Source organism: Neopelma chrysocephalum, unplaced genomic scaffold, assembly GCF_003984885.1.
Source record: "Neopelma chrysocephalum unplaced genomic scaffold, ASM398488v2 Primary Assembly neopelma1_42, whole genome shotgun sequence".
Taxonomy (NCBI): domain Eukaryota; kingdom Metazoa; phylum Chordata; class Aves; order Passeriformes; family Pipridae; genus Neopelma; species Neopelma chrysocephalum.
This window is the reverse complement of record NW_020897700.1, coordinates 6,703,131-6,730,782: the sequence shown is the minus strand read 5'-3', so window position 1 is coordinate 6,730,782 and position 27,652 is coordinate 6,703,131. Positions and strand designations below refer to the sequence as shown.

The 27,652-nt window shown below is 36.7% G+C and overlaps 1 long non-coding RNA gene across 1 annotated transcript; it reads right to left on the bottom strand.

Annotated features, from left to right (window-relative positions):
- Positions 1 to 7,802: 7,802 nt before the first annotated feature.
- LOC113964377 lies at positions 7,803 to 20,213 on the bottom strand. The gene is made up of 3 exons (XR_003533174.1): positions 19,865 to 20,213; positions 19,183 to 19,305; positions 7,803 to 7,983 (listed from the first exon to the last, which is right to left on the bottom strand). It is a non-coding gene; the product is annotated as an uncharacterized LOC113964377 (long non-coding RNA).
- Between the last annotated feature and the right edge of the window lie 7,439 nt (positions 20,214 to 27,652).

Here is a 27,652-nt window from a genome sequence, read left to right as displayed (position 1 = left end):
CAGACAAGGTTGCTCCACCACGGTCATATCACGAAGCACCGGGGTCTGGTATCTTCAGGGGAAATCAAGCCCCTTCACAGAGCTTCTGTGCTCTGCACCAAGATGGCTGCCAGCTTCTCTGAAGCTGCAGCAAAGGGGGGGGGGCAAGGTCACCCCACACACACACATTCCTTTGGCCGTCCTGGCTTTGCTCTCAGGAGGGCCTGAGCTTCTTGCTCCTCTCTCAGTGCATACCGCACTCCAAGACTCTTTCAAGTGAGTCCAATCATCCTCCTCTCTCTCAGAGGAGTCTCCAGTGAGTTTGGGGGTTTTGGGTTGTCCAGTTCTTACCCCGAAACTCTGTCTCTGTCTCTGTCCATCAGAGATCTCTGTATTCTTCTTGCTCGGCAGCTCTGCTGCTTTCTTCTTATCTGCTTGGCTCTTTGCCACTGCTCCCGGACGCTGCTGTGTCTGCTGCTGCTCTGTCTGCCCACTCACAGTGGAGAAAACTCCTTCAGCTTCTCAAGTTGCAGGCACTCAGTCCAGTCTGACACTGTTTCTGAGTTTCTATGACCCTAGCTAGGGGCTGGGGGGCCGAGGCCCCCCCAGAGGGGCCCTGAGCCCCTACCTGGTAGCTTTCACAACATGGCCACTCTTCTTCTAACAACAAGTACCACTGCTTCTTTTCCGGTCCAGAGAGATATGAGTATATTTTGCAGGAGCACTGATTGGGTCAAACCCCAAGGGTCACCACCCCCTGGGGGTTACCACTTTCCTAGTTTCAGGGGGAAAACCTGGCTCAAACCACTACAAATATTAATACCTGTCACTTTTAGACAACATTTAAAAACAAGGCAAGAATATTTATGTGGGTGAAACAATTTGAAATACTGCTCACATGCACTATAGCAGGTCATTAAGTAGTACAGCCTGCAGACTTAAAAACAGCAACTATGCACAAAAATACCTTTTTGAATAACACATGGATTAGAATATCTTTGCTTCTAAAAGGTAATAAGAGCCATTTTCACTATTATTTTTGATAAGCTTTAGAACATTAGAACAGGTAACATGTTCAGTCTTTTTTTAACGTGGTAGATCTTAAATATCTTTTCATAGAAATGCATTTGTTTCTTCAAAACATTCAAGAACTAAAAAGACCAAAGATTTAAGAAAATATTGTCACTGTAAAATCCTAATATAGCTACAAAACCAGAGATGAAGGGCAAATAGAATCTACTGTAAAGACCTAAAAAAGCTCAAATAACACTTGATAAGGCTCAAATCAAGACTAAACTCAGACCCATATAACATTTAGCTATTATTTTGGCACTCTACAGAGAGAAAATCACAACTTTTTTGAACTCATTAAAGTTTCAAACACTGTGACTCAGATCTCAGATCACCTAGCGGCTGGCTAGGTGCAAAAAGGAATTCCTGTTTTCTACATTAATATGTTTTCCTTCTTTGAAACATCTACCTCCTTATCTGTAGACCATCATGGGAAAATTCCCTTCTGAGTTGCACCTTTTCCCATTTGTGGTCTGTCACGTTTCGTAATTCCTTGTGCCTTCATTCCCTTTTTATTTTTGTTTTTCCAATTCCCTGGAGGATAAGGAAACTCACACCCTTGAGCATTTTTCTCACTCTTAATTCTATTCTCAAGCTCCAGTTTACTGGTTTCCGTCAAAGAATAATAAAAGCTTTCTAGCCACCTCTGTTTAAATTAAGAGTTATTTTCATGCATAACTTTTCCTCAGTAAAAGGGACCACAGATGTAATGGCTTGTAGCTGTCATTACCGTGTCATAGATACATGGATTAGATTGTGAAGCAAATGTAAACTTTCCTTAATTACCTGTATTTATTTTGAAAACCATAAAGAAATCCTGTCATTATATAAAATCATTTCAACAGACATTTTTTCTCTTTTGTGTCATCTAGACACTATACTTCCTTGTTTCATGTTACTGCTGTGAGACTCTCTTTCACATTTATTACTTTAAAACCCTTCATTTGTCTTTGGAATAGTATTCAGGAGCATGCTGGATGTGCAATAAATCATTCTTATTCCCCCTATATATAGATTGTTAATGGATATGTATATATCGGACTTTTAGTCTTCTGTTCAGGACCCTTTTCTGGCCAGTTTCACCAAAATATTTAGACAAAATATTGGGCAGCACAAGAAACATAAAACATGTTTAGTTTTTCACATTCATAGCAATGTATTGCTGAGAAATGAAAGAAAATGTAAAGATATATACAATCTTGTATTTTTATTGCATGGCAGAAGTCATGCAGGACATGATGAGAGACTGCAAAATGTAGGCCTGTTTTCTATATTTGTTGGAAACATATACATAGAGATTTCCCTGGGCTGCCAAGGGAAAGATACACAGTTAGAATGTGAACCACTCCACACTATACCAAAATAAATATTGTTTTTAACTAGTAAGTGGGATTCCACTTCATTGCAAGATTTTATGATGTACTTGTTAGTTGTGAAGCAAGGACATAGCAAAACCTCAATAAACCTTAACCAGCTTTACTGTAATAACTTTTTGTAGATATATTTAAAATTGCATGAAGTACCAATCAAACTTGAAACTGACTGTTGAAAGTTATTTTGGATGAAGTAGAAGTAATCTGCAACTGGTAGGACAATCCAAGCAGAGTTCCTTCAGTGCCTTCAAATTAAAAAAGAACTCTCAGAATTCTTATAGGTCTCAGCTCCATTCACTCTGTGAACTGAGTATAGCCAATTGCACAAACAACCTATACGACTTCCTGAATATTGTAGCAAGATTTAAGACAGAAAAATGGAAAAGCTGTGAGCTGACATAGCCTGGAAAGTCCAGACCTTATTCTGGTGTAGAGCCATTCTCAAATCAGGCACTCACACTAAAAATTTAGGATTGCAACTGCTATCTCAATCTTATTTCTGAGTTTATCTTAATTAAAACAAAAAATTGAAAGAAAAATCAGAATAAAAAATTTGCATATGTGAGAGCCTATCCCAATACCCAAATGCCATAGAAAAAAATTTCAAGTTTTCAAGAACCAGAACTAATGCACAGTTCACTTCATTTATATCCCAGATGATAACTAATCAAAGGCTTTCAAGCAGATCAAGCCAATCAGGGAAGGACCTCAATAGGAGACTTCCAGATACAGTTATAATGCCAGACACAGAGTTAGAGCCCCTTTATCAGTTAAGGAGAACGTGATGGGGTAAGTGAGCACTTAGGTTGGTGAAGACCTCATAATGGTTGTGAGTGCTGATGTAGGTTTCTTTTTCTTGCATTCATTGGTAACACTTGTAGAAGATGTTGACTTGAAACCAGTTGCAGGAGTCCCCTTTTCATGTCAGAACAAAAATATGAAGGTAGAATTAAAAAAATAAAACAAATACTACTGAGATGTTTGTTTCAATTACTATATGCATAATTACCTTCTGTCTAGGTAAGTGACATAGATAAATTCCAGAACCACCTGGATGCAATCTTGTGCAGTGTGTTCTAGGTTAACCATGCTTTAGCAGGGAGATGGGACCAGGTCACCCACTGTGGACTCTTCCATCCCGACCCATTCCATGATTCTGTGATTCTTTTACAGAGTTTGAGCTTAGTTTCAGGATATATCTCACGCTTACATAAGTGATGCACTGCTCAGGAGCATTCCTTGACTGCACTGCAATACTTCTGCAGGTGTAAGTGATAAATGGCCAGTGGATTTTATATTGATAAATAGAAACTGTTAGGTCCACCATAATATGAATGGTTAGTGGTAGCTGTAAAGACTGGAGGAGAAATAAGCAATTGTAAGAATCTACAAGACCAATTTACAAGGGACTAAGAAACATATAATGAATTTCAATTTGAACAGGACTCTACCTTGTTAGAACTTATAATTTGAGGATTTTCTAATATTCAAAATAAATTACAATAGCTGCTGGCAGTGTGCAGGACTGTTAAAGCTATTCAGTTGCAAAGCCAAGGGATTTGATAATGTATACAGTTTTTCCCTTGAGGCCCAAAATGTAATTATGAAAAAGTTCTGAACTGAAAAATAGTCTTGTCATCTGTTTTCATGAGAGATAAAAGATCATTTTAAGGTGGAGAGGTTACATACAAGAAAGAAAATTAAATTTAAAAAACCCAACATGACAACAGTACAGCTGCTGAAGAATAGTAAGAAGAAAATTAGATATTATAATTAGAAGGGGAAATCATTCTACCTTTACTAGACATATGCTATTAAAATATTTAATTCATCTCCTGATTAATTCACTGAATGATGTGAAGACTATTACAGAGGTGATAAATCAGTAGATTAATATGTATTCAGCAGAGATATATGAGGTAGGACTGAATTAAACCCCTTAGATCAATAGGAGACCAGTTAGACCCTTCTTACTATATTGGGTCTAGAACAGAGTATCTTATTTTTACATGTGGTTTTAAATTATCATACTCTCTCAATAACTCCTGATCAGGGGAATATGATTAGAAACAGCTTTTTGGTGCAAGCAATTTTATCTGTTATTCTAATGTTTTTTCCTGACTTCTCTGCAGAAATTCTTAGGTATACTTTGGTAAATGAGTTCTTCTTAATTCTCTACTTAAAGGTGATACCGCCCCTAACCTTCCACCAGCAGATTGCATTCCCTTACGTTCCGAGAAAAATACACTCATCATGCTGGTCATGTGTTTGTCTTATTTCAGTTGTTCCATTCAGCTGTGTTAAATGGCTTCAAACTTTGGAATTCTAGTTTGTTCCAAAGTTTTCTATGACAAGTCTCTCTTCCAGGAACCCAGGAAAACAATTCAATATTCATGTAATATCTTTAACATACTTCATTATTCATATTAGGAAGCCTTTCAAATTGGAACATTTAGAATGAATGTATGAGAGTATGTGGAAAAGCTGGGAGAAATCTGTGGCCAGAATCAGGCATATGGTCACGTTGCTCCCAACACTGAAAATAAAATGTGATTTTTAAATTTGGTAAATTACAAAACTGTACTACTTGAGGAGAAGCGGAAGAAAAATTGTTTATCAGGTAGGCACAGACTCTCCTTAGGTACAAAAAAATTGCGAAGGTCCTGCCAATTTCTAATTACTTTGGCAAAAACTGGAGAAGAGATGGATGTACAATTATGCCATTTTACTGTTTAACTATAATTTGAGTTAAAATGAGAAAGGTGCTTTAAATTAAGGCAGCATAGTAATATATTATGTCTGGCCACACCTTGAAGGATGCTTGTAAATACAGTGAATACAGTGAATCTGAGAAGGTTTATTATCTGGTGGATTTTTGTTCCTGTAGCTGTCATTTTTGATTGGATCTATACTGGTGAGTAATCCAAGATGAGCCACTGCACCATTTCTAAAATGCCATTTGTGAGCTATAATATGGATTGCAATCGTAGTACTAAGTGTTTAGGAGAGAAATTAAGTACTTGAAGTTTGACTATCTGGAAATGGGGCAGAGAAGCTATTATAGAGTCATAGAATATTAAGAGGTTTTAATGAACCTTAAAAATCAACTAGTCCCAAGCCCCCTGTCATGCGCAGGGATACCTCCCACTAGACCAGGTTGCTCAAGGCCTTATCCAACCTGCCTTTGAACACTGCCGGGGTTGAGGCATCCATGACCTCGCTGGGCAACTTGTTCCAGTGTCTCACCACCCTCAAAGCAAAAAATTTCCTCCTAATATCTAACATAAATTTCCCCTCTTTTGATTTGTACCCAATACTTTTTGTCCTATCCCAAATAAACCTGACCAAATCAAAAAATAAACCTGACCAAATCAAAAATCATAGACGACGCAGCCTCATATTCCGGGGGACAGTCAGTCCACCAAGCTTCGTGCTTGACCTATAGTGAAGAAAAGTATTCTTCTTCTTGTGCTTCTAAGTAGTGTCACGATTCCTTTTTCAACCGCCACTTCAGACTATTTGTTACTACACAAATAGAATAATAAGAAGTTAAAAAACATATAGAAGGAAGAAGGTGCAGAAAGAAATTCATTGCAAGGAAGACGAGAATAAGAAGATACTGGAAGTCAATATCTAGGAATGGATGAAAGGAAGAGAGATGAAAAGTCAGAATAAAAGTCCTTATTGGATTCTAGCATGGCTGCCCAAAACTTCGTGTAAGTCATTTTTAATGTTCTTTTGGAGTACGTCAAATGATTTCTTTTGGCTTTGGGGAGAGGAGAAGGAATGAGCATGAGACTAATGAAAGAGGATATAGATGTTTTCTATGCCACACTACTAAATGAACTGACAATAAAATTATGATTTTACTACTGAATGTTTTAGATACTATTCAAACTATAGTGGTATCATGCAAATGCTGATTATATTTTGGAGACCTACAAGACAAGGAATGAAAATGTGAAGTATTCACCATGGCTATTTCATAGCAGACCAGCATCCTGATGATTTATTTTTCTGGAAAAATCTGATTTGTTACATTTCATTTATCTAAAACTATATTTTATCTGAATCTCAAGCACTGCATACTGGGAAGTTTGGAAACTAGATTGGAGATAATGAGGTTCAGCTGAGACTTTGAAGAGAGGAGACAGAAGTCAGTTGGCTGTATTGAAAGCTGAGTAATGTGTTAAGAGAAATTAACATACCATTTTCTTAATGATCTGGTGTAGGATGATTGCTATTGAACAAATTCATTAGCAAAGTTCGTAAAAGTAGGAAAAATATGTTACCTCATTTTACCATTGACACAAAGTTGGAAGACGTCATTAGTACTAAATGGTTAAAATATCTGACAGAAAGATGAGGGTGACTAAGGAATAAAGAACTAGAAATGGGATTAAAATAATCATATCAAATTCGAGGTCTGAGATGACAGTATTAGATGAGCTACTCTTTATTATCAACTCCAGCCTCGTATTGACTTTGAGTTCACTGACTACGACAAAAGGAGGAATTGAATGTACATTAACCAATAAGTAATTATGACTCAGTAACACAATGAAACTCAGAAGAGTGCAGATCCCTCTCATAATACTTCATGTGAGCCCTTTTCATTTGAGACAGGGGAGTATCAAAAGTCTTATAGATGGCTGAGTACTTGATAGTATACTGTCCATAATTCTGCAGAGGAAAAAAAAAGATAAATTCTTAACATGCCTTAAAAAAGGAGTAAAGACTTGCCTTTAAGGGCAAGCAAACAAAAACCTGAAAGGAGAGAAAAAATAAGTTATGCACTGTAAATGACAATCCTTCACTGAATATCAAAGGCAAAATATTATGACATTTCAGGCTGGTTGTACCAAGAACAGAAAATGGCGTGACATCATGCTATGCATAATTATGTGTTTTGTATGCTGCTTCTCTTTGAGCTCCACTGAGGCATTCAATTCATCCAGGGTAAAGAGGAGCATAGGAGAATTACACTTTATCTAAAATCTGGCACAAGAACAAGTAGGTATAAACTGACCATAACTAGACTCTTGAAAATTTGAAGAATTTTACTCACCAAAGGGCTAAATCCGTAACAGTGTAAAATGACCTCACTGAAGCAGAAAACCTCTTTCACTTAGAGGTAAAACTTAAAAAAGAATTATCAGTGTATTTGATTGTCATCTAAAGGACTAAACTTGATAAACTTTCTAGTTTTTTACAGTAATGAATACTTGTGTACTGCTGGAATTACTTCAACAATTTTCTGTTTTCTTAGACAGTGAACGGAGATCTTAAGGAATTGGAGAATGTGCATAATCATGTAGTCAGGTGCCTTGTGGAACATGGTACCACAAAAGCCATGTCATACTGATCACTTACTGTTTCCAGTGGTAATTTGATGGGTTTTTTGTTTCCATTGAAGTGGGATGCTGGAGATGTAGGCATATGGCATGCATACTTGACAAAAATTCCAAATATTAATGAGGTCAGAATTGCACATTGTTATCTGGAAGTTACCCAATATCTGAGATTCAGATGTTTTCTTTTTTCATTTCTATGACAACATCTGTAAAAAGAATAGAAAATTCCACAAAGTCAAGACATTGAAAGAGTTTTATTAGTCTAATATCTGTGATTTTGTTATAATGTTTGACTAAAAAATTGCTAAAATTTAAAAAGGTTCATCAGTATTGCATTTGTCAATGCATTCAGATATCATTGCATTACCTACATTTCTTTTGCAAATATAATAAAAAAAAAATTTGTAAATGGAAGGAGCTAGGCTGGGACAAGGCCTTTTCTATTCATATCTTCTACAATACAGTCATGATGACTTTAATACTCTTGACAGACTAACAGTTTTCCTCATATGAAAGTCGAGGATTATAAGTACCTAAGAAATAAAGAAAACAAAAATCCTCCCTATTTTTCTTGCACAATAACTGGATACATCTTTTAAATAGGAAATGAGTGTTTGTTTTTTGCCCTGTATAATAATAAAATTATACATAGCCTGAATCATGGCATCCTTATTAGAATATTTCCAAAGCAGAAATGGAAGCAAAAGAAGTTTTTACAATATAAAATTTTTTTTTGAGTTCAGTAGGACTTGTGTTCTTTCTCCTGTAGGAATGAGATTAAGTGCCAGAAATGGTGCATACACATATCCATGTTTTGGAGAAATTTCAAAATCCAGAATGATTCAGTCGGAGGTCATTTCCTAGTATAGCTTTCCACAGTGCCTTTCTGTATTCACCGCTTCTCAGATTTTCACCAGACTCAAGAATGAGGAGATAGGAATATCTAATTATATAACACAGAACATGAAGCCATTTAGATAACTAATATTTGCACATGTATTACTTATATTTTGTCTTATAAATCTTGCTGGGGAAGGGTAATTTTAGTCCAGAGTTTCCATTTCCTCCTAAGTTCTACTGTTACAGTTTGATTCTTCTTTTCAGAGATTTTCTGAAAGTAAAAGTTGCATTAGGAGTCCATGTTGCACAAAAATCTAGTTAACTATTAGCACTTTCAAAGCCAGGTAAGTATTACATCATCTTTCTCTGTGAATTGTGAAGATGAAAAAGCACAGGGAAGATTGTGGAAATGGCAAATGAGGAGATGAAAGCAAGACAGAGTTTTCTTCCTTTCTATGATTCCTGGACAAGTGTCTCTACAATTTTCATGTGCAAGCCTATAATATCCCATAGGAACATATTAGTTTTATGAGTCAGAATGAGGTGTTTTTTAAAAATTGGTTGAGATGCATGTTTACATTTACAGGTTTTTAGCAACAACATTGAATGCTAGTAGTTTTTGTAATTTAAAATAAGCAAATTGGAGAAAGCAGAATGATAGTAGTGTAAAACAATTGCATGTAAACATGCAAATGTGTGCAGCAATATAGATTTTCAAATAACAATGAACGTATAGCAATCATCTTCAAAAAACTGTCCTCTGTTAGAGGATAGAGCAGATGCCAGAATGAGTTCTGAAGCAAAAAGAGAAAAAAATCCATTGATTGCTGCAACTGATCCTGACATTGTTTTATATACAGAGCTCTCCATGGCTTTGTAATAATTCTTATCCACAGTTTTGGCATTGCTAAACTTGGCACTGAGCCCCATATCTACAAATCCCAGAACATTAAATATTTAGGTTAAAGTAAGCAAAGGAAAGAGAAGCTAGTCAAACAAATCTTGCATTCACTTGGATGAACACACTGACCGTTTGTCAGTATAGTAAACACATTGTGTTCAGCAGCATCATGGAATTATAGTAGAATTTTCCTGATCCCTTTAACTGGTCTTTGCTCAGTGACAGAAAGACACCTGAACAAACAGTTTTGCCAGCTTTAGTATTATGTGATAGATAAGGTAAAATAAGATAGCTATTCACTAACAGACAAGGGATTTTTGAAAATGAGACAAGATGATAGCTGCAGGTGTGATTTGGTAAGAACAGGTAGTGCAACATTCTGTGTTTGGGGGAAAATCTATAAAAGGACAAAGGAAAACTGTACTTGGGACAACTAAGGGTTTAAGCATGTTTCAGAAGTGCACAGGGGCTGTGTGATCTCTTCTAACCTGTGCTTATGATGCAGTCATAAGGGAGAACCCTTTCAATCCCATAAATACCATTCCCCAGAAGGATCCCTACAAAAATAGCAGACTGCTTAGTTGAACAGGCAGATAACATTGCCATAAAACATATTAATATGAAACTTGCTATTTTTACTATGGTGCCAAGAGAAATTATTATGGGATTACAGACACAGAAGATTTGAGAAGGGACTTAAAAACTTCTTGTGGTGATTCCTTAAGAAAACTTGAAGCTGATGATGAATTAATACATAAGTGGAAATAATACATGACATTGCCTAATTGTACCATGTATGTGTTGCGCAAAGTTAAATTACTTCAGTTGTGTAATAAAGTAAGTATATCTTACTGAATCATTTGGAGAAAAAGTGCTCAGATTTGCAATGATATTGAGTTCTTAACATGAGAAAGCAAGGAATTAGCCACAAATAACTTGAATTTTAATACTGCACCATCACATGATGTGAGATTACTTATGCTGGACTCATTAATGAGAGTCTTAGTTCCTCCTTAAAGTTTATAAATTTAACGATCCATTTTCTTTCTATATAAAATCCCACAAAACAAAAGTCAGGTGATGATTAAGCTGAGTTCTGTTTTCTGATATATACAGTGTTTCTCGTGCTGCAGAAAGGACTGCTGCATTGTAAAATGTACTTTTTGACCAAAAAATCAGTCTTGGGATTGATCACTTTTTAAAAACAACATGAATGTACTGAGATGCAGATGAAAAGTGTATGTGGGAAAGAAACCTAATGTACATGGAAGTGAAAAAAAATCCTGATTCGCCACTTTTGAGCATCATGATGAAATACCCTGTGTATGTACAGAGTTCTTGCAATTAGCCAGGATCAAGCTGGCTGTAGAAGGAAGGCAGTATATTTATATATGTCTGGTCCTCTAAGTAAATTAACTTCACTAAAAGCATGTTTGTTAAGTCAGTTTTGCAGAGGCTAACTAACCTTACTACAGTGTCCCCTCTGAAACCAGTATCTCTGCACTGCACAAAACCATGAGAAGACAACAGATGTTTGGATGGTTGTCTGAATACCTCTGTGCTACTTCTAGAGTACAAAACATTTGCACACCCTGTGTAATTGTTTATATTGATATCCCTCCTTTGATTTTGTTAAATGCAGAAAAAATGAGGAGAATGAAATCACAAATAGCTAGAATATATCTATTAATAGAAAAAGTTTGTATTGGGGAAAAGAATATAAAACAATATCAAAAACTAGCATGAAATTTGAAAGAGACTTCAGTGGGGAAAAACTGAAAGTTTGATAAGAGGAAAATGTTCACAAACTAATTTTCAGTTCATTGAACTGAGGGCTTTTCCCCCCACAAATAACATCATGAAAAAACAATTTCAAGTGAAATCTTCCAGAAGTGTATTTGAAACTGGTTTTATGAAATTTCCCTTCATATAGGAGAGCTCAAAATTCAGCAATTCAAAAATCAGATTAATTGAAATAATAGCAAAAAAAACACTTTCAGTTCTACCCAACTATGGTTTTTGATAAATATCAGCAAACATGCTGTTTGTTTAGCCCTACTTAGGATTCATTTCTGTGAGTTAAAATCATTTAATCTTTTTCATTTGGAATTGTGCATTAAGAGTACTACTTCTGAATTCCACAAAGTTGCTCAGAATGTGTACAAAGTTGCTCAGAATGTGTACATCAGTGAATGCTTGGCAACGGTACAATGTATGAGAAACTGTGAATGGGCTGGGAGTAACCCTATCTAAAAATGGCATTCTATGTGATAATGTAAAGAAGACAATTAAGTTTCAACATTCATAAATGTAATCATGTTGATTTTTATGTTCTATTTAGATTGTAAATTATTTGAGAGGTATTTTCATTCCTCTAAATATTGCAAATCATGATAAAATGCTGCTTATGGGAAGCAAAGTAATCCTGTGAAAGAAGGTATTAGCAGCCCAACCAGCCCAAAATAATATGTAGCAAACTGCTACTGGATCATATATGGGCAATGATGCAAAACGAACTCATGGGATAAGAACCTGGGAATACTTCTGGGAGCAGAAGTGATTTAGTATTTGACAGACACGCTATGCAGTTTGTTGACTTTGGCAATGTTTTTACAACATATCATGCCAATAGTCTTACAATGCTAATGACTTGTCTGAACGTAAAAGCACATATCACTTTGTACACTATGTGAATTTATAATGACCATTTCTTAATTTCCTTTTCTATGGGGTGAAAAGAGGAGACAACCTTCAACCACTACCCTTAGCTGATCATAACAACTCATGAGTGTTTACTGGACAAACCTATGACTATCAGTCAATTGGCAACCTATCAGCTGGAAGAGCAATGTTAATTTTTTATTTAATACTCATTTTCTTATTGCTATTTGTCTCTTCTTCTGTCCTTCTCCTTTTTACAGTTATTTTAAGAGTGGATCACCATTCTAAACAGTTATCCTGCCTTATCTGTTTTCTAGAGAGGAAGTCCAGATTTTATAGGCTCAATATTGCTTTTATGAATCTAGTGATTGCCTTATCAAACTTCATGAGTAGTAAGTCAATAAACAGATGAGGTCAATAAATATACCTATGTATCTCATTGACACATTTTTGTTGCTTACTAGAATTTGATACTGGCACCACAGGTATTGCTCAGGCTCAAAAAATGCATCTGCACCTCTGAGCTTCTATTATATTCTTGCTAAAATCTGTAAAAATACTTTTTAGTCTTAATTAAATCCTGATGTTTTTACAGTTCCCAATGGCACAATCTATTGCCTATTCTGCTTAATTTAAGATAGTTTCTGTTCTTAAATTGGCTTGGACTTGGGAAAAAAATATTTCCAATAACTGCAGTTTTATGCTCATTTATTCTAATAAAAGATGTTCCCGTTATGATAAAAATGGCATGAGAGGACACATGAATGTTTAAAAATATGAATTACACTGTAGTATGCAAGTCTCATTTTTATTTTAGATTTTTTATAACATCTGAAAAAGCTTCATTTGTTAAAATTGAGCCTCTTCTCAATATATTCACTGTTAGTTTACTCTTTTCACATTCATATATAGTCACTGCTTCTTGTGGAAACTTGTGCATAAGAAAAAATTGCAATACTTTCAAGTAAACTAAGAAAACTACTTTTGCCAAAGGGATTGTACGTATGAGTCACATGAGCAGCTCTAAAGATCTGTTTCCTGCAAGAGTAAAAAATCTCTGAACTATCCTGATTGGAATGGTGCCTGTATAAGCTCCACAATGCATGTATACAGATTTTGTCTTCTAATCAATGAGCCTACTGGCAACACAATGACACTAATAATCATTAACAACACAAATTCCGATTGCAGCTATGAGATAACAGTGGTACCAAGGCATTATGAAAAGTATGATTCATTGTCCAAGTATCTATTTCTTGAGCGGTTGTACAGTTTAGCTGCAGTGGTCAGTTCATAGTAACATCAAGGGGCATTAAGTGAATCAAGCTCTGGTAGTCACAAGAAATCATGAAGATGATGGTTACTCCACAGTGTTTTGGAGTAACCAATATGTGATTTACCCATCCCCAGAAAAAAACCAAAACAAAAAATCCCAACAAACACAAAAAAACCCCACCAAAACAAACAAAACCAAACCAACAAACAAAAAAAACCCCAAACAAACCACAAACCCCATGTCTCAGGAGCATGATATGGCTGAAATAAGAAAAAAATCCACCTCAGAAGTAATAATAAGCCAAAGGAAAATAGCCACGGCTAATATCATTCCATGGCTACTTATCTCTTCATTAAAAGCAGGAAAAGAATAAAGGTTTGCTTATAGCTGGAAATAAACCAAATGCTATTATGGTTATGAACTATAGTTATATTATTTTTAGGTGATGTCTGACTTTCAATAGGATGTGCTTGAGTGTCCACAGTGACTCTTTTTGCATAGAACAGAATAGGAATATACTGTCATGATAAATTGACAGTACAGGAGACTTGCAAGAGCATTGATTGAAGAATAATAAATGAATTTTAAAAAAGGTTCCAAAGGACACAGATATGTACAGCTGTAACATTAAATCTGGCTATCTATTTCACTGCTACCACATTCCACAGGTGTGGAATAGGTAAAATTATGTAGTGAGGGAGTGATGACAGATCTGTATCCATACATCATTCCTATTGAATTGCATATGTGCACCTTCTATTTATTTAGGTATTTCTGTCATTACTCTTGGATGTGTTTCAGCAAGTCAAACTTTTTAATTGACTTAATGGAAACATTCAGCAAAAAAAAAATCTTGTTCTGAGAACATTTTACTTGTGCATTTGACATTTGCCTGTTTTTCTTCTTACTAAGAGTATTTGCATGAAAAACAAAGACCACAGAAGTTCATTCAGTTCCAAGATCTATTTCCCATCTATGTCAGAATCTAGTCCATATTAACTAATTGAACTTCAATGGATTTTAAGTAGACTTCATAATTACAAAAATACTCTGCTTAATGCAGAATAGAAGGTAAAACAGGCTTAAAGCCATTTAAGTGCTCTCCTGCTCATAGGTTAAATCCCAGTATGAGTTAAAATAGCCCCAGGCATTCTGTAGTTTGCACCAGATGGTAGAACCCCTTAGAGGCAATTATATTGGCAGGGATGACTGGAGCATGGTATGTTCCAAGCATAGTCCTTCCTGCCCCAGTACATTTCCAATGAGTATTTCCTTTGCCAGGTTATTGCAATGACAGCTTTACACTGCTCAGAAATTTCTCCCATGTGGGATAAATCCCCAGTTAGTCAGAACAGGTTTAATTCTGCTTAGAACTGCTAAAGCAACATAGAGCCAACTTGGCTTAGAACAACAATTGGCCCCACATCCATGGCTAATGAATAAGCAATAGTCCAGTTCTGTATGACATCAGTTTTGTGTGTGAGTTGGGTTTTTTTAGCAATTCTATTTTTTCTCCATCCTTGTAACAGTTCATACCTACAGACTATCTGCATGGAAAAAGTGATTTCTGGTACCTATCCTAAATTGCTTTTCCTGTAATTGCTATTCACACCCACTTGTGCAATTAGCACAGTTATACTGGAAAAAAACAAGTCCCCCTCCCAAAGCTTCAAGTTAGCATTCAATGCAGCATTTCAACAGGCTCCATTCTCAGACCTTATGGATCTAAACTCTCAGCCTGCCCTCATAGCTCATAACCTTTAATCCTGACATCAATCTCAGTGTTCAGTGCAATTACTATAGTGCTGTGTTCTGAAAACTGGCAGAGACTCAAGAGAAGTTTGTGAAAACTTGAAAGTTACTCATTCATTTTCATTAGAAAACTGGTGAGACACAAATCTCCTTCAGATGTTCTCTGAAATTCCTCCTACTCATCAGTGAGGTATTGAATAGCATCTCTAGTCTGTGAGGTTGAAAAATCACAGAGAACTGTTCTGTTTGCATTACTGATTTCTACAGGTTGGTACAAGCCCTGCACAGATTTTCTAATTCCTTTCAGGAGTTCCTGGTAGTTATTTTTCTCTCTTTAATCTAATTTCTGATGTGAATGTATGGCTTCAACACTGAAAGTCTTAAAAGGGTGCTCACCAGATTCTCGATTTTTTGTATTGAAGGTTCAGTCCTTTTCTGGATCAGAAACTCTACTGCAATAGTTACTTAAAATAACAAACCTTTCTGAAAAGGCTTTTTGAGAAGATGATAGAAAAAGCATATTTTCTGGAAGCTGGTTTTTTTTTCTCTATCTGAGCTCAGCAAGGTACCTAGGTTTGGTCTCTGAAGATATTTTTGCATTGGTCCATTAAGTGATACAGCTTGGTATTGATCTGAGGCTTTATTTCCCTGTGCATTTCATATCGTTACAGTCTAATCCTGCAGCATTTCAAGAAAACACATCAGACCGCTTTTTTGTATTCCACTGTTTCCTGGCCTAACTGATACATTCTGCCCAGTGCAAACATCAAGACTTCACCTTTCTTAACTTCATGGGTCTCCACCTCATGATGAAGCACTGATTTTTTCATTTCTTTATATTCTCCATGTTAAACATTCAGCAGTGACATACACCAGTGAAGCCAGTGTTTTATCACTTTTGCTTTTGGATAACACCATCAGATTTTCTGTCATTTGCAGATCAAGGAAAGAACACTGAAAATGTATAATTTGCCAAGTACACAAGGCGAATATTTTGCTTTCAATAGCATAATACCAACAATTATTGTAAACACATATATCACTTATGACTGTCTTTTACTTGTTTTCGTGATGAAACTCTAAAAACCACCCCAACCCTGCAGACAAGTAAACAGTTTCAACTAGAACTAAGTATAAAAAGAAGTTAAACAAATAAGTTAATATTTTTAGTGTGATGTTCTCTGAATGGTAACAAGTAGGTCAAGTAATGCACACAGTTTCTGGAAAAAACACACTATATGAAGAATATACATACAGCAACTCTTTTCTGTCTTTTTTTTTTTCCTCTTTGAAAGTTAAGATCTATGGGATCTTATATATCATTCTCAGTTTATTAGTCTGTAACTTTATGATATTTTAGCAGCTTGGTGCACTGGAATTCAATAATGTTGTAATTTATATTGGCAACCTTTTCATTCCTAAGTCTCATTTTTATTGTACCTGTATCTTGAACAAATTGCCACACAAGATCCAATTAGATGAGACAGCTAGATTGTTTGACATACAAAAAATATTAAATGTTGATATTTTGATGAAGGTCAATCCATACAGTTTGATAGGAAATTCCTAGTATGTATTTCTTAGATTTCAGACCTTCAAGTCCTTCTTTTGAAGAAAAAAATTTTAAAAATCAAGGCCGGGATTTGAAAACAACTTGAAAGCAGGGTGTTTGTTACAATTCCAACACACATTACAAGGCTGTAGGGTGATTAAATCATCCCAAATCATATTTTATAAATCTCTCAATCATAACTACCATGAACATTTTTCAGTGGTCAAATACATTCTTGTCAATAAACCTTTAAACCATAAAACTGTAAGGGGAGACATGGTTTTGGGACATAACTCTTGGTCACTGGTAGTGACCTGGTGATCACTGTTTGGGAACCACCATTCTACAACATATATTATTTTATTATTCACAAGCATTAAAAAAAATTCATAGACTGTGTTACTAAAATAAACACAAGCTCATTAAATATTTTAAATCGAAATATGGTATTAGCAAGCATAAATAAAACCTTGTAAATTTTATTTATTACATTACCTTGATCTCTCTTTTCTATTACTGTTTCTATTTCTGTTAAGGTGAAATCCTTAAAAACAGTGAACACCTAAAAGCAGAGTTTTATCTGTGCAAAGGTTGACAGATTTTTGTATTGAGGGAAAGCAGGGGTCTTGCATTATTAATTTTTTTCTTCTGAAAAACAATCTTGCATGATAGACGCATCAATGATAAGGACATTTCCTAGCTTTGAATTTTAATTTCCAATTACAAAAACACTGATATTTCAAGATCATGGAGAAAGGATACAGTGTATAATATAGGTAGACTGGGTACAGGGCAAATCGTACAAGGTAACTGAATTTTTATTTCTGTGACTGATGATTGGTTGTATATTTGCAAGTTCCATGTTTAATCAATAAGCATTTGCAAGTGTAGTAACACTTGTCATAAATCTCCCCATTACACTGTTTGTTCTGTTCCCTAAAGAGCCCATTAAAAAAAAAATTGAAAAAACACTCAGATATTTTATGCTAAAACTAAATGAACACTTTTACACACCTACAAAGGTGTTTGCACACTGGGTTTTTTCTTCTTTGAGGTGAGCACGTTAATCTTTTCCTTCCCTCCCAGTATTATAGCTTTTTATCCTTCCTTAAGGTTTTCTTTTAACACAAATCCTTCATAATTATAAAATATATCCTGAAAATAAGATTAGTGCCACAGAGAGTATTAGTCCTGGTTTCTATTCTGACTCAACTTTCTGACTTCCTTTTGTCTCCTTTAAAGACTACTTTTCTCCTGCTATACAATTTCTACAGTGCTTATTTGTTTTATTTCTCTAAAATATTTTTTCCAATTCCCTCTTCCTGCTGGAAGGGACATAGATGAAGTGAGTCAGTGCTAAAGAGTTGTGATAGTATGGCACGATGATCAGTGTGCAAAAGTACACACAAATGTTTACACTTTTTTTTTTTCAAATCTGACAAAGTGCATGTACAATTGGTTTGGTATTTAACTGGTTGACTGCATTTATGAGTATTTCCCACACCATCCCATGACTTTTTTGGCTGTCATAAAGAAATCCTATTCCTGCGCTGTAAAGTAGCCCATGGAGATGAAAAACGGGAAGTTTACACCAATTTGCAGAGCTTGTGGTTAACCATCAGCAGTTCCTGTGCATAACATTTTATACTGGATGGTGAGGCAGTGAGAAAATACTGTCAATTAAGAAGGACTTTTGAGATTAGGCCTTTCTGCAAGCCCTTGACCATCAGGCAGGAGAAAGTTATCTAAAAATGACAACTTAAAAAAATATTTATAAAGTATAACCATTTTGGCAGTAGAAATGTTCAAACTTCAACTTACTAAGGACAACACATTAAGTTTCTTAATCTGTAAGCAAATAGTCAGTTTATGCAAACATATTTACAATAGCGACCCCTTGGACTAGTGTTAGCCTGTTGGGGAATGCTTCAGTTCCCTCAGTCTTTCCATCCTCTTAGTCAGCATTTCGTTGATTTAAAAATGTCAAAAATTCCTGTTGATTTGTTTATGTTTGGATATATCTTCCTTGCTATTGAAAGAGCTATATTAGCTTAATTATCTGTTTAGCTGACAAATGTTTGTTGTTGTTGCATCAGCTTTTCTACTGGGCTTCAGGAGAAAAGAAGGTTCACACAGCAAGAAATTCGCCCTGTTGCTCTCAGGAAAAAGATCTGAAAATTCTCTGCAGTCTTATTCTCTTATAAATTCATCCTTGCTCTTTGCATTTGCCTTTTTTCGGCCCACAAAAAGTTTTAGATGTGGATGTGACTGCTTCAAATTAAGACACCTGGAGTTAGGTGTCTACACATAGCTGATTGTGTTTTCTCTGAACACTCCCTATAGTCATCCCAGAACTATTCAATATATCCAGGTCCTAGAACTGTTCACTCCACCAGTGGAGTTTGCAGAGTGGTTCAACTCACCCTCAAATGCATTTCAACTTCCTCAGAGCAGCTCAGGTCTCTTATGACATGCATCTTCTCTCACTTTGTCAACAGCAAAAATCAGTGAGGCCAATCTGCATCAGGATTTGCACGGTGTTCACACTGGTGGAAATACAATGAATCTCAGGTCGGCTTGCTCACCTACTATATCTCACCTATTGCTAACTGGCTTACTGAGAGTGGAGTAGGATAAAAGGAGACAATTCCTCTCCTGAGAAACGCTTAATACAAGGAGAAATCTATGTTATTTTTAACTTCTAAAAAGTAATGACTTTTAAGCTTAGGATGGAGGCCAATACTAAGTTGAAGCAAAAAAAGAGGACACTCAATTTATCAGATGTAGAATTATATACTATCTTACATGCACCACAAGATTGTTTTCCCATGGAGAAAGTTTTGCATGGCTGTATATGTTAAAGGGAGCTCCTGGCACTGTAGAATCACACAGCTGCTCATTCAGTCCCCCACCTCCTGGGCAACCCCCTTAATGGGATGGGCAGGAGAATTAGAAAGAAAAAGTAAAACTCATGAGTTGAGATAAGAATAATTTAATAACTGAAACAAATAAAACATGCTAATAATGCTAAAAAAAATAATAAAAAAGGAGAGAGAGATATGAACAAAACCTGAGAAACAGGTGATGCAAAATACAAACGTTCACCACCTTCTAAATGATACCCAGTCTGCCCGTGAGCATGATCAGCAACTCCCTGCCAGCTTTTGTCTATGGAGGTGTTCAAGAAATGACTGGACATGGCACTTAGTTCTATGGTTTAGTTGATAGGGTGGTGATCAGTCAGTCAGAGGTTGGACTGGATACTCTTCAAGGTTTTTTCCATCCTAAATGATTCTGTGAAAGCTTAAGATAGACTTATTAATACTTTAATATAGAGACTGTGCAGGTGTGAGGCTTAATTATAAAATATGTTGGTTCTGATTGAACAAACTACATGAGTAAATCCAACTTTGGGTACAGAACAGTTCAAGTTATATTAAAAAGTCATTATATTTGGAAGTTGGAGCAAGACAGTATAGTTAAAAAGTGATTGGATTAAATTAGCTTTGAGATTACAAGACTTTAAGCAGAATTTAGTAAGTCAATATTAGCATGTGTATTTTGTTATAATCCTCTCCTATCTTTTTTCATTTTTACTTACTTTAGATGTCAATGAAATAAGACACGTAAAAGACTCCTACACCAATTTGCACCATTGCAACTTGGCTCTGCTAAAGCTTATAAACTTGTTCTCCTGTGTCTCAAACACTGCTGAATCAAAGCTGAAGCCATCATGTGGGCTACAATAAACTCTTAGTTCTTCTAACTTGTTTTCATCAATGATATTTTGTTTCCTACAGCTGTGTGTCACAGAAAATATGCAGCTGTCTTTTACAGAGTTCCAAGTATTACTAATGTAAATGGTTAGCACTGTCCTCAAGGCATTAGAAGAACAATCAATGAAGCCCAGGGAGTTCTGTCTTTTATAAACTAGTGTTTAATACTTCAAGACTACTGAATGAGACTGTGTAAGACTATGAATAATTGTACCTGAGGGCTTATGCAGTTTTAAAGACTGAGAAATGTGTATGCTATCACAATATCTTCTATCTTCAGATACCTCTTGGCTCTACTGCAAGCCTTTCATGAATATTCTACAGACCACGTCTTGTTTTCTATTACTCTGTGTGAAATCCTTTGTTTTGATTCTCTGTGCTTCCTTTCGTGCTGATAAAGTGCTATGAGTGCATGAAATACTTCCCAAGTGACTAACATGATATGCCCAATGCCAGTGAAGCTTTGAGCAAGAGCATCCTTTTTGCTGAATGCAAAAAGGGAGATATCAGTAACAGCATTATAAACCACACATTTTAACAAAAATAATATAGTAGCAATGCATCAGCCTAGCAGGAATTGCAAATAAATCATTAGAGTTAGGAACTCAAGAGCCATGCACAAAAGATTAAATTTATTCATACTGTTCTTTTTCTGCTTTTTTTATTTATTACGTATCATCAAAATTACATGCAATATGTCAGTCGCATTTCTGGGATACATCTGCCAATTTTTTTTTAGGCAAATTCACTTAGATAAGAACTTCTATTGAAGAAAAAATGAGCATTTACCTGAGTAAAACCTTCTACACTTGTTCTTATTAGACACATTGCAGCTGTTCTTAGAGACGTTTCTCCTTACCTGGCAGATCACTTGAGCAGACATGTGAGCAGACATGAAAACACCATCCAATATGCATGCAAGCCCACTGTAGACAGTGGCATCAGCAACCACTGGGACACATCACGTCAGTACCTCACATAGTTTATTTACGATACCTTCCATTAACTCTATTGGATCAGATTTGGTCAAATAACTTCTAACTTGCATGCATGAAACACTTGTGAAGGGAATTAGGTAAATGCATAGGTTCTGGGTTCCTCTTAAGAATTCAGTTGGTTCACTCTGGCCTTTAGACTTGATTTATCATGCATATAAATGGTTTTACATGTGCATACGGTGAATTTTTTGTGCCTATGTGTGAGAGGCCTAGGCAAATATTCCCTAAGGAATTCTTTACACACTGCTGATGCAGTATCAAAGTATAATTACGTATTTTAACATACCTTAGGTAATGTTTAAGACCAAGGGCAATGAAGCTAGTGAAAGGACTAGAGAACAAGTCTTATGAAGGGTGGCTGAGGGAGCTGGGTGTGTTTAGTCTGAAGAGAAAGAGACTCAGAGGGGACCTTATCATCTACCACCTGAAAGGAGGTTGTAGAGAGCTTAGTGTCTCTTCTCTGATGTAATGAGACAGGACCAGATGAAATGGCCTCATGTTGTTTCAGGGGAGGTTTAGATTGGATATTAGAAAAAATTTTTTTGCTGAAAGGGTAATCAGGCATTGGAACAAAGATCTCAGGAAGTGGTGGAATAACTATCCCCGTAAGTACTAAAAAATGTGTAGATGAGGCACTTGGGGATATGGTTTAGTGGTGAAGATGGTAGTGTTAATGGTCGGTCTTGATGATCTTAGAGGTCTTTTCCAGTCTTAACGACTCTGTAATTCTATGATTCTATGTTCTACCACTGGTGACAGTCAATGCTACTTAATGACTAAAATGGAGATACTCTGATTTACAAAAGATATAGTTATTGTCAATTTTTTGGCTGTAGTCAACATGTGAAAGTCCCTTTAAAACAATATTAACATAAATAAGAATAGATATGTAGCCTGGATTACTCTTTATCTAACTGACTAAGATGCAAGATGAGGTAAGAACTCTAGCTTAGAAAAGCAAGGGAAAGCTTAAGTAACTAAAAGCTTTAACAAATGCAAAAAAATAATATCTCTGGAACACTGTTTTTCTGTTAGATCATAGAGATAAAATATAAACCCAGAAAAATCTCTGTTGTTTCCTCGTTTCATTCATGTTTCAGGCCCTGTATTTACTTCTGTCCAGAAAGAGGGAAAGCATCCAGCTCTAGACCAAGTTTCTTCTGCCATAGTACTTCTGGATATTCTTCAGAAAAGTTTTTTTTTAATACGAGTGTGAATAAGCAATCAGGAATCCTAGAAGAGAGTCAGTCATAGAATCATAGAATCATAGAATCAGACAGGTTGGAAAAGACCTCTGAGATCATCAAGTCCAACCCTTGATCCAACACCGCCGTGCTTACTAGACCATGACACTAAGTGCCACATCCAGTCTCATCTTAAAAACCTCCAGGGACGGAGAATCCACCACTTCCCTGGGCAGCCCATTCCAATGCCTAATTACTCTGTAAAGAATTTCTTCCTAACATCTAACCTAAACCTCACCTGGCGCACTTAAGACCATGCTCTCTTGTCTTGCTGATAGCTGCCTGGGAGAAGAGACCAACCCGCACCTGGCTACAACCTCCTTTCAGGGAGTTGTAGAGTGATGAGGTCTCCCCTGAGCCTCCTCTTCTCCAGGCTAAGCAACCCCAGCTCTCTCAGCCTCTCCTCATAGGACTTGTGTTTGAGTCCCTTTTCACCAGCCTTGTTGCTCTTCTCTGGACCTGCTCCAGCACCTCAATATCCTTCCAGAACTGAGAGGTCCAGAACTGGACACAGTACTCCAGGTGTGGCCTCAGCAGTGCTGAGTACAGGGGAAGAATCACTTCCCTGGACCTGTTGGCCACACTGTTGCTGATACAGGCCAGGATGCCATTGGCCCTCTTGGCCACCCAGGCACACTGCTGGCTCATGTTCAGCTTCCTGTCAATCCAAACTCCCAGGTCCCTTTCTGCCTGGCTGCTCTCCAGACACTCTGTCCCCAGCCTGTAGCGCTGCAGAGGGTTGTTGTGGCTGAAGTGTAGGACCCAGCACTTGGCCTTGTTGAACCTCATCCCATTGGAATCAGCCCAACTCTCCAGGCTGACCAGGTCCCTCTGAAGAGCCCTCCTGCCTTCCAGTTGACCGACACTCCCCTCAGTTTGGTGTCATCTGCAAATTTGCTGATGGTGGACTCAATTCCCTCATCTAAATCATCAATAAAGATATTAAACAGGACTGGGCCCAACACTGATCCCTGGGGGACACCACTAGTGACCAGCCTCCAACTGGATGCAGCACCATTCACCACCACTCTCTGGGCCCAGCCCTCCAGCCAGTTCCTAACCCAGCAGAGAGTGCCCCTGTCCAAGCCGTGGGCTGCCAGCTTTTCCAGGAGAATGCCATGGAAGACAGTGTCAAAGGCTTTGCTGAAGTCCAGGTAGACTACATCCACAGCCTTCCCCTTGTCCACCAGGCGGGTCACCTGATCATAAAGGGAGATCAGGTTGATCAGACAGGACCTGCCCCTCCTAAACCTGTGCTGGCTGAGTCTGATCCCTTGTCCATCCTGTAGGTTCTGTGTGAATGTACTTAGGATGATCTGCTCCATAACCTTGCCAGGCACTGAGGTCAGGCTGACAGGCCTGTAGTTTTCTGGGTCCTCCTTCCAGCCCTTTCTGTGGATTGGTGTGACATTTGCCAACTTCCAATCATCTGGGACCTCCCCAGTGAGCCAGGACTGTTGGTAAATAATGGAGAGTAGCTTGGCGAGCTCTTCCATCAGCTCCCTCATCACTCTAGGATGGATCTCATCTGGTCCCATAGACTTGCAAGGATCCAAGTGGCTCAGCAGATAACAGTACTGTTTTCTTCAGTCTCAATTGTGTTATCAAGGTACACCTGGATGGAAATAGGGTGTAAATGTTCACTGACTCAAGTCTGTGTCAGTTTGGTAATACGCATAAACTTCAATCCCCAGCTAAGAATCAATCACACTCGGCAGGATAGTGCAATTCATAGCAGAACAACAAAAGAACTGAGCAATGTTGATCTCAGCCTGTGCCATGGTAGTTTACTGTTTTATTAGAGTTTTCATTGCAGTATTAAACCCTATTCTGTCTGGCTCAATGAGAAGAACACTATAAATATATATATATATATATATGTATAAAAACTCCACCAAACTATCAACCAGACTGCCATTATCTATATGTTAGTTCCATAGTACTTGGTAGAAAAATAGACTGTCCCCAGCTTCCCTTTTTCCTAATGATTCTTTTCTCCTTCAGCACAATATTTCTCAAAGTATATTTAACGATCTCTCTCTGATCCCAGATCACTTATTACTGCCAGATTGAATGAATTCATCACTTTATGCCTCTGGTTTTACTTATTTGGAACTATAGATAGATATACACCTGTATATACAGAGAGAGAAAGACAGCATGTTAGATTTTACACTAGATTTGATGGTGCTTTTTATTAGGTCAGTGTCAAGATAGACTGCTTTTTATTTTCATATGTCTTTTCTATACTATGTGGAATTGTAGATGCTAAAACCAATTTGATATCAACCCATCGTCCATATTGGTAGGAAGGTAAAGTCAAAGCTCAGGGTAGAAGGGCTGGTAGCATAAACATGAAATTTTTGCTTGTTAATTCTAACACTTTAGAATTACTCCTAGCCTCTAAAATAAAAGTGGACCAAGACCCAAAAGCCATGATAAACTTGTAGTTGATGGCAGGCCAATCTTATTCAAAACAAGTCCTTTAAGTGGTATTTTCAACCAAAGTGGTCCTGGTCTTAAATCTATGATTAACTGAAATATGTATATTTTTTCTCTATATTAAAGAAATACAAGTTCATACTGAAGGTAAATCTACTAATAAATGTTGAGGACAGTTCAGCTTCATACAGACCATATAAATTAGTAGATCAGTCACCTAGATGAACATTCTGAATAGAAGACAAAATCTGACCAACAACAAAAGCATGTCAGTTAATGAAATGTCAAAACAAAACAGTCTGAAGAGAAATATAGGACTTTGAAAGGCAGTCATTAAATTAATCATTAAATTAGTTTAAAAAGCATTATTTTTGTTGTAAAAAGTTACCTTTACCAATCTTTTAATCCTTCCTTTGTGAAAATGTCAGATAACAAAAGTAAAAAAGACATAAAAATTGGACAAATTACAGAAATATTAGAAGTTTCCCCAGAATTTCTACACACATTGTTGGTGATATGTTTGTCTATTACAGTGTATGATGTAATATGCAATATCAAACACAATTATATACAACCATCTGAGCACTATCGATTATATCTAGGATTTAAGTATATTGGGTTGACCACAGAATCTAGTTAAGTGTAATTCTGTGAATGTATGTGTCAGACACCTGTGTTACACTGAAACTGTTCCACCTCTTTCTTGCTCTTATCTCTGATGAGAAACTCCTATCACACACAGCAAATATTCTTTTCCAAATTTCTTGAGATTATCTGAATAAAAGATACAGCTCTGAGAAATTTCTTTATGAATAACCGCTGCTTATTTCCCAAGCAATGGTCATTTTTTTAAATCCAGCTTCTCCATTTCAAAATCCATTTCTGTGCAATTGAAGAACTTCTTCACTGCCACAACTATGTGTATTTGTCTGAATTTAATGTCTACTTTAAAACAAAGTAGGACTCCAGCTAAAACTAACTGTAGGTATGGGTATACGAAATCTGCTAGAGTGGACTCACACTAAAATAATAATAGCAAAAACTACAATAATAATGGAAATAAAATACAGGGATCACTTGATTGTGTATGACACTCTAAAAACAACTCATGAAAACCTGACGAATTAGTGCAATTTGTTATTAGGGACCACATTCCAGGATACTAAAACTCAGCTCACTTTTCTCTGATGACAGGAGTGAAATTTCCTGTTTATTTTAGTGACAACTCTCTATATTCTCTCTATATCTGCATTTAATAATTTTTGCATGCATGTAGCTCATATGTTCAGAATGTTTTGGAAAAAAAGAGTAGACATTACAGACAATTGTGTGACATGCAAATAATTTCAATATTCTTTTCAGATCAAATCTGCCAGACAGATGGCCCTGGAAACAACAGTGTTGACTAAAAATCAGATACTCGAATGATACAGAAAGAGAAGCAAACAAATTATGATTGTCAAAAAGGGGCTCAGGAACATTTCATGCACTAACAACCACAAGGTTAAGAATGAACCAGTAAGTGCAGGAAAGCAATACTGATGTGTGCAAGGATTCCAGGTTTTTTGTGTTTGGACTATTTTACTTTTTAACAATGATTTCCAGCAAGAACAAGATTGAAAACTAGAAATAATTCTAATTCACATTTAGGTACTATTTTCTGAAATGCTCAGATGCTGCAGAGTTCTACCACTGCCTTCTACAGTAGGGTATAGCAAGCACTGTAACCTTTAGCTCTTGCAGGGAGAAATAGAAGCCCAAGCAACCCCTAAAAAAACCCAACAACAACAAAAAAACCCACACAAAACCCCCCAAACAAACAAACACTTCCCCCCATATACACCCACAAAAACCGTGATAGGAAATGAATTCATGATTATTGATGACAGCCAGCTCAAATCTGGATTTTTAAGTGATTTGAAGTCTCACTGCATTACTTGAGGAGAGTGGTTCTCAGGGAATGATTAAGCTTTAGGGAGCTGCTCTCCAGAGCTGCTGCAGATATGTAATGTGAGGTTACACACTCTAAGCTTGCTTTGTGATCCCTTCCACATAGGGTGAAGTGAGGTAAAAGTAGATGTACCGGATTTTTTAGGCAAGTTGGTTATCCCTAACAGTGTGTAGGGTCTTCTAGTTCTTAACAAAACAGGAGGTGCATAAGCAGTGGCCTGTATGCAGATGCCACTCACAACATGCAACTCCCTTCTGGGAGCCAAGTCACCAGGAGAATGGCATAATAAATGAAAAGGTTGAAGAAAAGAAAGCAGCCATATTTCAGGAATTATCAAGCAGATAAGGAGAGATTTGTCTTTGTAGGACCTGTATAAGTTCTTCCTGTGCTTACATTAACGGAGTTCCTCATGCATTTCTGACCCAGAGAGCTGACAGCACGCACTCAACCTGTTCCAATATTTCCAAGCCATGCCAGGTCTT